Here is a 13,593-nt window from a genome sequence, read left to right as displayed (position 1 = left end):
AGAAACTGGTTACAGGTAAATCTCACTCTCAGAGATGTTCCAATAAGCTTCTTTCACAGACTAGACTCCTTAGTCTGGGTCCAAACCTTTCCCCTGGTACAGTCTTTGTTAGATCCAGGAGACAACTCAGGTGGTAAGCAGGGGTTTTCTCATGACTGGCAGGCCTTTGTCCTGCTCCACCCCTTTTTATCACTTTGGCACAAGGTGGGAATCTTTTGTCTCTCTGGGTCCCTACCCCTCCTTCTAGATGGAAAAGTATCAGATTAAGATTGATTTCATTATCAGGTGACATGGTCACATGTCACTGTAAAATGCCCAGTCTCCATTCCCTATGGGCTGGCCCACACATACACAGGGAGGCTTTCAAGTAACTAAGGCCATTTACAACTGATTGTTTCTGGAGCACTTTTAATGGCCTCCACTTAATATGTTTACATCAGTGATACAAGTTTATATCTTATTCTCCTGACTCCAGATATAGAAATAACACATGCAAACAAATAGGATGAACACACTTAGCAGATTACAAGCTTTCTAAAGACAACATAGAAGGGGTATTTAGCGTAAAGTATATTCTAATTATGTCATATTCATAAGCATATTTCCATAAAGCATGTGGAGTGCAACATCACAGGGGGCTCCAGCTGGTTCTGTTTTGTATTGGAACCCCTAGGTATTGAACCCGGCCCTGGTTGCTGCTACCTCCACCTGGCAGACGGGTTACATCTGGCAAGAAAAGCACAAAAATGACAATAGGTTCCAAGGCCACTGAGAGTGTAATATGCAAATTGGCAGGTTGTCTCTGGAAGGTGACACACAAAGCCCCTGGACACTGACCCATAGGGATAATGGAGCCAAGGGAAATTCTTCATGGTGCTGACTGCTCATTGGGGATGATCCGTCTCCACTGACAAGGTTTCAGTCCCAGGGGATAATCTGATACATTCAGATCTTTACACTGCAAGAGCCAATCCCTGCCTAGTCCACAGTGAGTGACCCTTGGAGCTCCCAGGAGAGCCAAGGGAAGGGAACGTGGAAGTGCCAGGACAGGACATTTTATTCTGGTGCCTAAGACATCTAGGATAATCCTCGATAGTGACCGACTCTCACTAACACTTGCAGTGATGTTCCCAGCTGACTCATAACCAATCCTGCGTCATTCAGGGGGCAAAGCACCTTTACAGCAGCAATGAGACCCAGCTAGAGAAGACTGTGTCACAGGCTGGTATTGGAACAGAGCAGAGGACATCTGTCATAGCTTTCCTACTCAGATCTGAACCTTGGAGTTCAGAACATGAGAAGTTAGCATGAAACCTCCAAACTTAATTAACAGCTTGGATCTGATATCGCTGCCACCAGCCAGAAAATTCCAGTGTCTGGCTCACTCTGGTTTCCCCAAACCCTTCCCTGGGGAACCCCAAGACTCAGATGCCCTGAGTCTCACCACAAAGGGAAATAACCCACTTCCCTTCCCCCTCTTTACCTCCTCCCAGATTTCCCCGCCTGGGTACTCTAGGAGATTCCCTGCTTCCAGTCCTTGAAACACAAGTACCGAGAGATCAAATCTCTCTCCCCCCTCACCCAGAGGGTATGCAAAGTCAGGCTGAGTAAATCTAACACAAAGAGATTCTCTCTTTCCCCCCTGTCTTCTTCCTCCCACCAATTCCCTGGTGAGCTGCAGACTCAGTCCCCTTGAGCCACCACTAAAAAAAAAATCCAACAGGTCTTAAAAAGAAAGCTTTATATAAAAAGAAAGGAAAAGACATAAAACTGGTCTCTGCATCAAGGTGACAATATACAGGGTTAATGGCTTAAAAGAAAAAAATGAATAAACAGCCTTATCCAAAAAGAAATACAATTTACAACATTCCAGCAACTATACACATGTAAATACAAAAAAACCCAATATAAACCTATTGTCTTACTATCCTTGTACTTACAACTTGGAAACAGAAGATTAGAAAGCCTGGAGATAGAGAGATCACTCTCAGAGCCAAGAGGGCCACCGAACCAAGACAAAGAACAAAGAACACCCACCCAAAAACTTCCCTTCCTTGACATTTGAAAAAATCTTATTTTTTGATTGGTCCTCTGGTCAGGTGTTTGGTTCCCTTTGTTAACCCTTTACAGGTAAAAGAACATTAACCCTTAACTATCTGTTTATGACAACATCTTACCGTCTTGGTGCTGGCAGTGAGACAGCAGACATGGACAGATCGGATGTCTGAGATTTTGTGCTGAACCTTCGGAATCCCTTGATCCATCTCCTGTACTCCTCTCTCATCTGGAGAGTGAGGGACACGGTCACTGCACTATGTAACACAGAGAAGATCAGACATGGCCACTTGCGAGGCCGGTGAAGGTGCTGGGTGGTGTGAAAGTAGAATGAATTAAATTGTAAAAATAAGAATGGATTAAAGAAATGTTGTATGTACCTTTAAGCAGAAATAAGAAATGTTGAAATACAGGTGCCAGGAAAAGAAACATTAGGCATAAACAAGGGTGCTAATGGCGAAACATTAACAGAGGATCGGTAATAGTTAGTAAGGAAATAAGATATGCATGCCTAGCCCAGGTAAACTTATCGGATTCTGCTTCCTTTGTTATCTTGTTAAGTGCTTGCCCTTTTATCTGTATAAATAAGATAGTTTGTGCCTTGCATAGTGCTCACATTATCTGGGTGTTATTAGCAGAGTGCTGTGCTAATAAAACAGAGTGGTCTGACAAACTGTGAGTCCTGAGTCTAACTTTGACAGTGGGCACTGATGGGCTGTGGGCATTACCTGGCGATTGAGGAGACAGTTCACCAGGAAGATGTAGGCTCCCTGCAGGCTGTTGATGATGGTGAATAAATATGCCATGACTGTGGCTGCTGGGCTGACCTGGAGGAGACCAAGGCTCCATGTGCAGCCCAGAACGAAGAGTTGGGCGATGGCTTTAAAGGTCAGTAACCTGGATAAAGGCAGATGGAGAGATCCTGTTACAATAACTCTATGGAGAGCAATTGGGTCAGGAGGATCTGGGCAGAGTGGGGTGGAGCTACCATCCTCGGCTTTCCTATGTGGGACAGGGTTACTGTCAATGCAAACACACTGGGAATTCATTCCTATGGATCCTAGATATGCTGTTCCCCTCCTGCAATCCCCCACTCCCTCTGGTGCCAAGGACCTTCCAAACAAGACATCTGACCCTCCAGGACTGTTTTGTTGCCCTCCAACCTGTGGTGTCTGACAGTGGACACATCTGCATTGAGGGAGGAGAGTCCATTTCTCAGGATCAGCACAAAGAACGTTATATTTATCTGTGGGAACAGTGGGAAATATTTCCTGTAAAATATCCCATCCGGGGCCGGTGACACCAGCTGAGACAGAGAACGATCTCATCCCCGCCCCCCGCAACTTCCCCATGGGTAGGGAGGAATATGTAGGGACACTTGTTTCCTCCCCTACAAAAACCACTGCAGAGTGGAGCCCTCTCCCTTCCTCGTTCCTTGGGTCATTAACGCAACTAGACCAAACTCTTCTGTCTTCACTTGGCAAAACTCCTGCTGACGTCCCTGGGAGCTGTGCCTGAGTAACAGCTGCAGGCCTGGGGATACAGCACAGGGACTCATTCAGGGATAGACCACAGCCGATGAGCCAGGTGGGACCTAACTGGGTCTTTCCTTACATTTTATGGGCCAACTTCCCCTCCCTGCTTCACTTAAATCAATGGGGTCGCAGAGGTGAGAGGAGAATGTGGTTCTGTGAGGTATCCACCAGGATTATGGCACAGACTGGACCCAGGAAGCTCCAATGAAAGCTTCTCTCCAGGCTGAGCCAGCAACTACAGACAGAGAGGGAGAAGAAAGTGACTTTAATGGGATTACTGCCTTTTCTCAGCCCCGGGGGCAGAGAGGAGGTGTCACAGGGCAGCTGGCTCTCAAAAGCGAGATGGATCTCAGCCTGCCTGTGACATGGCCGACTCTCTTGTGGGCAGCAGGAAAACAGCCCTCCCCATGTACCTCAGCAAGTCCTGCTTCCAGCCACCACTTCCTCTTCCACCTCCTCAAATGACCCTTTCTGGCGGATGGGCCAGTATTGATGGAGGGCCAGACATGCAGCGGAGGGACCTTGGCCTAGCTGCACTGAAAGAAGTGGAACTGCCCTGATTTACACCAGCTGAGGATCTAGCCTGGGGTGTCTAGAACAGACCACGCCCCGTTTTAGTGGAGTCTCTCACTTTAGAGAGGGGATGCTCAGGGATTTGCTCATAGTAAGAAGGTGCATTTGTTTCCTACCCACCAGCCCCACAAACCCAGCCTGGGAGCTGGGAGTCCAGTGGGATCTTTCTGGCTTGTTCTTCCATATCATCAGTGGGGTGAGGAGTGCAGATGTCTGACGGGGGCACCTCAACTACAGCGCTCAGGGCAGCTTAGTGTCCCTGGGGATGGGAAGGGTCCCAGGGGGACATTCAGCTCCCAGGCAGGGTGAGCAGGGAAATCTAGGTTCAAGTCAGACCTGGGGTGAGCCGGACAAGCACATGGAAGCCCCATCCCAGCTCCCCTTCGGGATGGGCGCTGCACGTACTGTGTGGAAGCTCCGTAGCCTTCAGGATTCACCCCTGCAGAAATAGCCACCACCAGGGCTGGGAATCCATAGCCAACCGGGTACATGAATCTCTTCTTGAACCGGCTGGCGCTGGTGTAATTCACGACCTTCAGCTTCTTGACGGTGAGGAAGAGGTGCAGCCCCTCCAGGAACATCCAGGTGAAGCAGGCCAGGAAGAGGTTGTGTAGGAGGCCAGCAATGACAGCACACGCCACCTGGGGGGAGAGAGCCCCGGGACATTGTGGTGGGGAAGAGAAATGCTGAATATAGGGGAGACCTGCCGGGGGGGGGGTGACACCGGGATTCTTGTTAGCACAGCTCTCCAATTATAGCGCTCCGTGACCCAGAGATGGAAGGTACCTTGGTTTCTGGAGAGTCCTGCAGGTGCACATTGCTGATGGAGGAAGGGAGCAAAGATTAGTGGTTAGAGGAGGGGAGCAGGGCTCAGGGGATCCAAGCAAGTCACATAGGAGAGGAATAGAGGCACAGGGAGACTGTGACATAGGGACAGAACTGGCTGAACTCCAGGGATTGGGGACACTCAGACCACAAAGACCAGTGTGAAGGGGCCTAATGGGGTGGAAACATCCCCCCAGGAACACTCCCTGTGTCCTGCACAGCCCAGAATCTAGGGAGAACAAAGGGGTTCAAAGCCACACACCCCAGCCCTGCTGCGAGTGGAGGAACAGAGCAGGGGAGAATCAGGCCGTACCTGACTGCGGATGCGGGTCACCTGGGTGAGGAAGAGAAGGTCGGCCAGGAAGAGGCAGATGCAGAGCTGCAGGTGGAGGGAGGTGCTGACGTTGCGGATGGAGTGGCACAGGAGGAAGGTGAGGATGGCGAGGAAGAGGCACAGCAGGGAGAGGGTCAGTCCCACGTAGGTGATGATGGTCAGTGGGGAACTCTCCTGTAACACAGCAAAGGGGAAATCACCAGTGACCCCAGCCGAGCCCCCTCAGCTCCGACTCAGCCTTTTCCCCAGCAAAGCCTCCAGTCACTCCAGGGAGAGCTTTGCCCACGGCTGAGTGAGGAGCTCAGGGTCCTGCCCTGTGACCCGAGTCTCACGGTGAGATACCGTCACTGCGATAGGAGCCATTAGGACGGCGAAGCTGGAGAGATGGTCACAGCTGCAGGTGATGTGAGTACTGTTCATGTGCACAGCGGTGCAGCCATCCGGAGACTAGCTGCCGCTCTCGGCCACTACTTTCCAGTAGACGCAGAGAGCCTCTTCCTCCTCTTTTTTGGCCTGGAAACACCACAGAATCATCCTCATCCTCGCGGGACCACAGAACGTCGGTTCTGTTATTCCATGGCTATAGCAAACTTGAGGTCACTTACAGCTCCACAGCTCTCCCCACGCAGCCCCTAGTGCCCACTAGGGCCATCCCAGTGGCAGCGGAGAGAGAACACAGATCCTGCTGCTGCAAAAGCCCAGACCCTGCTATTGGAAAAAAGGGTAATAAATCCTTGCCAGCCAATAGCACAATAAGGAATGTGAGCTGAGCAGTTCCGACAGTGTCCAGCAGAGGGCAGTGCTGTGTGCACACATACACATACGCACCCTAACCACTTCATTACCATATCAAAGAGTTTCATGCTGACTCCCTGAACCCCCTTATCTACACAAAGCGGCTTTCCAGTTATTCCGGCTCAGGGGTGAGCTAGGCGGAGCTCTTACCCTACAGCACTTTGCACAGCCCTGTGTCGTGGTGTGACCCTCGGTAACCTCCTCCAGTAACACAGCCCCAGTGCATCAGGAATAAGGAGGCCTCCTCATCTCAGGACCACCAGGAGCCAGAAAGGCAGCACGGTCCAAACGCCCAGGAGGAGCTGGTGCCTTCTATATACCCCTCTGGAGCCCCAGCTATGGAGCAAAGCGAGGGGATCTCCCTCCGCGCACCTGTCTGTGGCACAGGGTGAAGTCTGCGGATCTGGAGAGGGGAATTTGTCTCCCATCTCCGACGCCCCACTCACCATCCTGGAATTGAGGTGACTCTTCTCCAGCTTCCCACCACCTGGTTGATTTCCCTCGCTGAGATGTCTTGCACTGATGATGCAGTCCAGGATGGAGTAGGAAATAAAAGCACCAGTCTCAAACCTGCTGTGACATGAGGTGATCCCTCGTTAGGGAGATGGAGTCGCTATGGCAAAGAATGAGCCGGCCAGGTGCCCAGAGTCACAATGAGGATTTGGGGCCCTGAATAGGCAGCTGAGGGTCCACGTTACTCTGGTCCCCTACGTCTCCATTTGGGGTTCTGTCTAGACTAGGGTGTTCTTGCCCTTTCCATTCTCTGGGCTCACTTCATACCAGAGACCCTCTCATGAGCCGTTTCCCCTCTGCACCCCCAAATCCTCACTGCTCGGGGCTCAAGCTGTGGGACAGACAGGAACGAAGGTGCCAGCTCCATGGCCCAAAGCCTGAGAACCACTGGCTCAGCCAGCAAGGAGCAAGCACTCCAGGGCTAGAGACAGAGGCCGGGGCCAGCCTGGAGATCCATAGGGAGGGAGAGAGGGAGGAACGGGGGAACCCAGACTGGGGTTCGGTGCCAGGGAACTGCTCTGTGCCGTGGTTTAGGCCCTGGGTGTCGCCATCCCCAGGATGGTACCTTGTGTGGCTACCCCAGTGACTGCATCACAGTGCACGTCCATCGTCTCCTCGTGAGCTCTCAGCTTGAAGACTTCGCTGTGCTGGCTGCAGTTCCCTGTGACGAGCCACTTCTGGATAGCTGGGGGGGGTGGGGGAGGAATTACAGAGCCCCTCGCTGTGAAACCGCTTCCCTGGGAATCTCTCCATTCTGGGTCAGATCCACCCCCCTCCCACTCCGCTTGGAGCCGGAGGGGTTTCAGAGCTCTTCTGCACTAGGGGAGGGGGAAGTTTGGTGCCCTCCCCCCCGAGTTGCCTGATCACCCCTCCCATATCCCCTCCCCCCATTCTGGCTGTGTCTCCCTGGGGATGCTGCGTCCCCAGCAGGGGGAGTAGTGTGGGTGGGGGGAGGCGCCTGGCTCAGCGTGGCAGCCCCTAGTGGTGAAATGCCAAATATCACATTTAAACCCTTCTCGGGCATTGCTGTTGCTCCTGGGGGCACTGGCGGGGCTGGGTTATATTTCCTGGTGCAGGGGCACCTGGGGCAGGGTTCTCTGTCTGTACTGAACACAGGCTCACATCACAATGGGATATAGGCTCTAACTTCCAATGGATTTGGGGCACAGAGTGTAACCCCATATCTCACAGCAGCCAGCAGGTGGCGCTGAGAGCCACACGTCCCCCCTCACCCAGAGACTCTGTCGTCACGTTCTGTGTTGTCCTCTCCAGAGACCGGAGCGCAGTGGCCAGTGCAGCCAGTTCCACGCTCTGCAGCAGGACGGTCACGGCCGACCCCTGTCCGTGTCTCCGCTGTCCCAGAGGGAGGTGCTGTTCAGGAGGGCATTGAAATGGAGAGTCATGTTCTGGGGACAGGAAAGGAAAAGCCCTGGGAGCGAGGAGTCCAGGGGTTCAGGTGCCACGTCCCACGTGTTCCCAGGGGGTGTCGGGCATCACAGCCAATGCCAGTTCAGGGGCTGCAGTGCTCTCAGAGGGGGGAGCCCTATACAAGGGAGGTTCACTGAGGCTGACTCAGGGCCCCACTGGGACCTGAAGCTAACTGGGGCTAGAACCCTTTGTCCTTCCTTCTTCGCTCCTGCTCCCCCATCCCCCATCCCTCCATTACAGATGTCAGGGAACAACATTGTCACAAGCCCATGGTTTCCTAGGCTGTCGCTATGCTGCATCAGGCAGCTGCTCAGAAATGTCTGGCAGGGCAGGGATAGGGCACATATCCTGGTGCCTGAAACACTCAGGTCACTGACAGATGAGTTGAAGGAGGATCCCCATTAACTGTTAGCAGTATAGCACCTCTGAACAACAACAGTTCTGAACACTAGAGTGCGCATGTGGATGGATAACACAAACGTGCACTCACACAAACACCACTAGTGGGTGCAGCCCCCCTCCCCACAGCAGTGGAGGGCACAGATCTTTTCTGAGGAGTATCTATATGTCTCCCTCCCCTCCAGTGAGACTCCTAACCTGGCACAGCAGCACGCAGGGCTCTGGGGCACACCCAGGGGCACTAGCCTGCAGGGCACATGTAAGGGGCGGAGCCTCACCTTTCCAGTGATAACGCCGCACTCCCATCTCCAGACGTGGACATGAAACTGTCTAACGTTGAAATAAAGAAAGAGCAAAAACTGCTGCTCCTGCTGCTCCGCTTTCCCTGCGGAGAGACCCAAGGCAGAGGGTGAGTTCTGCAGCTGCGGAAGGGCGATCGACATTGGTGTTTGCCTTATGCAGGGACCTGATCCTGACACCCCACATTGAGTGAATAAAGCTTTTATATCGGATGTGTCCAGGACATGTACAATGGTTCTGTTGCCACAGCGAAAGGTTCGTGTGGAGAAAGGAAACAGTTTCTAGTAACGGCTGGAATACATCAAGGCTTGGGACTAAGCCCTTTTTGTTCATATTGGTGCTGGGTGCATTGACAGAAAGCAGCCAGAGAGGAGTCCCCTGGCACATGTCTTTTACAGATGTTGTAGTGCTCGTGTTGGGAGAGGAAAAAGGAAGTGAAGGAAGATGCAGAGAGACACGGAAGTGCATATTGGAAAGAAACGACATGAAAATCAGCAGAAGAAATCAGAGTATATGGTCTGTAGATTCAGTGCTCTCCTGCAGGAAGACAAGGGGTGTGTAAGTCTGGGGACCAGCCACTAGCAAAACTACAGAAGTTTTAGAAGGTTTGATATCGATTTGCAAACACCTAGAAGATAATAAGGTGATAAATAACAATCAGCATGGATTTGTCAAGAATAAATCCTGTGAAATCAACCTGAGAGCTTCCTTTGGCAGGGTAACAAGCCTTGTGGCTGGGGGAAGCAGTAGATGTGGTATATCTTGACGTTAGTGAGGGTTTTGACACTGTCTCACGTGACATAAACAAACTAGAGAAATACAATCTATATGCAGCCACTCTAAGGTAGGTGCATAACTAGTTGGAAAACTGTTCCCAGCAAGCAGTTATCAGTGGTGCACAGTCAAGCTGGAAGGGCATAACAAGTGGGGTCCCGCAGGGATCAGTGCTGGGTCCGGTTCTGTTCAATATTTTCATCAGTGATTTAGATCATGGCACACAGAGAACACTTATAAAGTTTACGGACGATCCCAAGCTGGGAGGGCTTGTAAGTGCTGTGGAGGATCTGACTAAAATTCCAAATGATCTGGACACACTGGAGAAATGGTCTGAAGTAAATAGGATGAAGTTCAAGAAGGACAAATGCAAAGTTCTCCATTTAGGAAAGAACAATCAGTTGCCCACATACCGAATGAGAAATGACTACCTAGGAAGGGGCACTGCGGAAAGGGCTCTGGGGGTCATAGTGGATCACAAGCTAAATAAGGCCTGGTCTACACTACGTGTTTATTTCAAATTTAGCAGCATTAAACGGAATTAACGCTAAACCCGTCCACACAATGAAGCTCTTTATTTCGATATAAAGGGCTCTTAATATCAATATCTGTACTCCTCCTCGAGAAGGAGAGTAGTGTTGAAATCGGTATTGCCATTTCGGATTAGGGTTAGTGTGGCTGCAATTCAATGATATTGGCCTCAGGGAGCTATCCCACAGTGCACCATTGTGACCACTCTGGACAGCAGTCTGAACTCAGATGCACTGACCAGGTAGACAGGAAAAGCCCTGCGAATTTTTGAATCTCATTTCCTGTTTGCCCAGTATGGAGAGGTGATCAGCACAGGTGACCATGGAGAGCTCATCAGCACAGCTAACCATGCAGTCTGAGAATCGAAAAAGAGCTCCAGCATGGATGGCACGGGAGGTACTGGATCTGATCACTGTATGGGGAGAGGATTTCGTGCTAGCAGAACTACGTTCCAAAAGACGAAATGCCAAAACATTTGAAAAAATCTCAAGGGACATGATAGAGAGAGGCCACAATAGGGACTCACTATAGTGCCATGTGAAAGTTAAGGAGCTCAGACAAATCTACCAGAAAACCAATGAAGCAAATGGAAGGTCCGGGGCAGAGCCACAGACATGTCACTTCTATGCTGAGCTGCATGCAATTCTAGGTGGGGCCGCCGCCTTTACCCCACCCCGACTGTGGATTCCGAGGAGGGGGTAATCTCTGCCGTGCCTGAGGATTCTGCGGACAGAGAAGATGAGGAGGAGGAGGATGATGACGAGCTTGAGGAGAGCACACAGCTCTCCGTTCTCCCCAACAGCCAGGATCTTTTTCTCAGCCTGACTGAAGTACCCTCCCAACCCTCCCAAGGCGGTATCCCAGACCATGAAGCCAAGGATCACAAGCTAAATAAGAGTCAACAGTGTAATGCTGTTGCAAAAAAACCAAACCTCATTCTGGGATGTATTTGCACAGCAGTTCTCAAACTTTCCTACTGGTGACCCCTTTCACATAGGAAGCCTCTGAGTGCAACCCCCCTTATAAATTAAAAACACTTTCTTTTACATTTAACATGATTATAAATGTTGGAGGCAAAGGAGGGTTTGGGATGCAGACTGACAGCTCATGACGCCCCCATGTAATACCCTCATTCCCTCCTGAGGGGTCCTGAACCCCAGTTTCAGAACCCCTGTACTAGCGGGAGTGTTGTAAGCAAGACACAAGAAGTAATTCTTCCGCTCTGCTAGAGGGATAAGAAGGATCGAGTCCTAGCGATGAAAGAAACCAACACAGAATTTCCCTGATCTTGAATGAGGTTTACAGGGGTCACCGTAATACCAACAGCAAAGGTTTTTGTCTGAGAATTTCTGTATTGGCTGATCTCTGTGCACATGCCAGTCCTGCGCTGCCAACAGTTTAATGTGTGGCTGCTCCAAAATCCCTTCCTTCCTCCCCATCTCACTCTGTCTCTCTCTCTCGTCCATTTACACTCGGCTTTGCCTGTCCCTCCTGCTCCCATCTCTGAGGCTTCCTGAAGTGTTTCCATCTGCTCTGCAGAGAGACCTGCTGGGTACAGACGCCTCTGCCCATTGGGGAGAACCCACCTTTACATTTGCCTTAGCCCTGCTGTGCTGCCGACCAGGAGCTGCCCAAGGTAAGCGCCACCTGAGCCCCCTCTGGCACCCAAACTCCCTTCCAGGGCCTGTATCCTGCTCCCCCTCCTGCACCCCAATCCCCTGCCTGAGCTCTGAGCCCCATCCCCGAGCCTGAACCCTACATCCCCACCTGCATGCCAACCCCATTCCCCAGGCTTGACCTGGAGCCTGCACCCCCTTTCACACCCCAATCCCCTGCCCCAGCCTGGGGAAAGTGAGTGAGGGTGGGAGGCAGCGAGCGGCGGAGGGAGAGGGATGGAGTAGACAGTGCAGGGGCCTCGGGGAAGGGTGTTTGGAAGGGTGATTAGACAGTTGGCAACCCTAGGGAAGAGATGCCAGGCTCCTGGCAGCCCTGCTGACCCCTCTCTGTCCTGCCTCTGGTGTAATCCTGGCCTGGCCCTGGCACAGCTCCTGCTCCGCTCCCGAAGCCAGACCCAGGCACATTGGTGGCTGTGGCTCTGAGACAAACAGAAACACCCCAGTGGACAGACAGGCTGGGCTGGAGGGAGGTGGGAGCCTGGAGGCTGAGCCCTCACCAGCTAAGGCTGAGACCCAGAGGGACCCCGTCCATGGGAGGTAGGGGGCTGGCGCACTGTCCCATACCAGTTCACAGCTCGCTGCCCTCTCGGCCAAGACCTCTGCCTGTGTAACCCAGGCCCTTCCCAGCTCTACCAGCTGCCCCCTCCATACATCTCTTGGCAGGACCCACCTTCGCACACGGTTGAGTTCCTGGTGGAGAGGACGTAGCCGGCCCAGCACTTACACCAGTAGCTCCCGATGGTGTTGATACAAGTGGCCTTGGGGCTGCAGATATCTGGGGAAAGGTTGAAAGAACTGGGCATATTTTGTCCAGAGACAAGATGGCTGATGGGAGACATGATAACAATCTGCAAATATACAAAAGGTTGTTATAAAGAGGACTGTGATCAATTGGTGCCCATGTCCATCAAGGGTAGGACAAGAAGGAATTGGCTTAGTTAGCAGCAAGGGAGATTTAGGTTAGATATTAGGAAAAACTTTCTAACACTAAGGATGGTTCAGCACAGGAACAAGTGATCTAGGAAGGCTGTGGAATCCCTGTTATTGCGGGGAGTTAAGAACAGATTGGACAAATATCTGCCAGAGATGGTCTAGATGCACTTGGTCCTGCCTCAGCGCATGGGGGTGATTGTTTGATCTCCTGAGGTCCCTTCAACTCCACATTTCTGTGATTCTGTGAAGTGATAGGCCCTCTGCACTGTGGTCATTTTCCGCCTTAGGGTATCAGGTACTCAGCAAGATAAATGCTTTTTGGACTGGGAGAAGTGGTAGGGCAGAAGGAAGAAGAGCAGGGCATGCTGAGAAAACAGTGCTTTCCTGCGTGCAGTGCTGTCGGTTGACACGATATAATGTAACAGGACATGAGTCAGCTTGGCTTCCTGTCTAAGTTATCGAAGATTAGGAGGCCTCAGTGCTTAAAATCCTCAGAATTTGACCTCCTGCCCTGATAGCATCTGAGCCACCGTGGGAACCCAAGGTGACGCGTATCCATTGGGTGAGTGGAACAAAGTCCATGGGCTGAATTCGAGTGGGGCCAGGAGAGTGCAGAGGGGCCTACGGGTTTGTCTGCACCGGGGCTGGAAGGTGAGTGTTCCAGCTCAAGAAGACATAGTCACACTAGCTCTCATCTAGCTAGAAATAGACGTGTTACCGTGGTGATGGGAGAGGCTGGCCACCCTGAGTGTGTACCTGTGGATTGGACAGGATTGTAGTCAGGGCAGGGAGACTGTCTTGTTGCTTGCCCATGTGTGGCCACACTTCAAGTTTTTGCAGAGCAAGCCTGGGTCTGTCTCCTCGAGCTAGAGTTTACCCCTAGGCATACGCTACATTGGTGTAACGTGCAATTTCCTCTGCT

The 13,593-nt window shown here is 51.7% G+C and overlaps 1 pseudogene; it reads right to left on the bottom strand.

Annotated features, from left to right (window-relative positions):
- Positions 1 to 698: 698 nt before the first annotated feature.
- On the bottom strand, positions 699 to 12,617 carry LOC115643437 (annotated as a pseudogene).
- Between the last annotated feature and the right edge of the window lie 976 nt (positions 12,618 to 13,593).

This window comes from Gopherus evgoodei, unplaced genomic scaffold (assembly GCF_007399415.2).
Source record: "Gopherus evgoodei ecotype Sinaloan lineage unplaced genomic scaffold, rGopEvg1_v1.p scaffold_59_arrow_ctg1, whole genome shotgun sequence".
In the NCBI taxonomy this organism is placed as follows: Eukaryota; Metazoa; Chordata; order Testudines; family Testudinidae; genus Gopherus; species Gopherus evgoodei.
The sequence above is the reverse complement of the archived record's forward strand: the minus strand, read 5'-3'. Positions and strand labels throughout refer to the sequence as shown.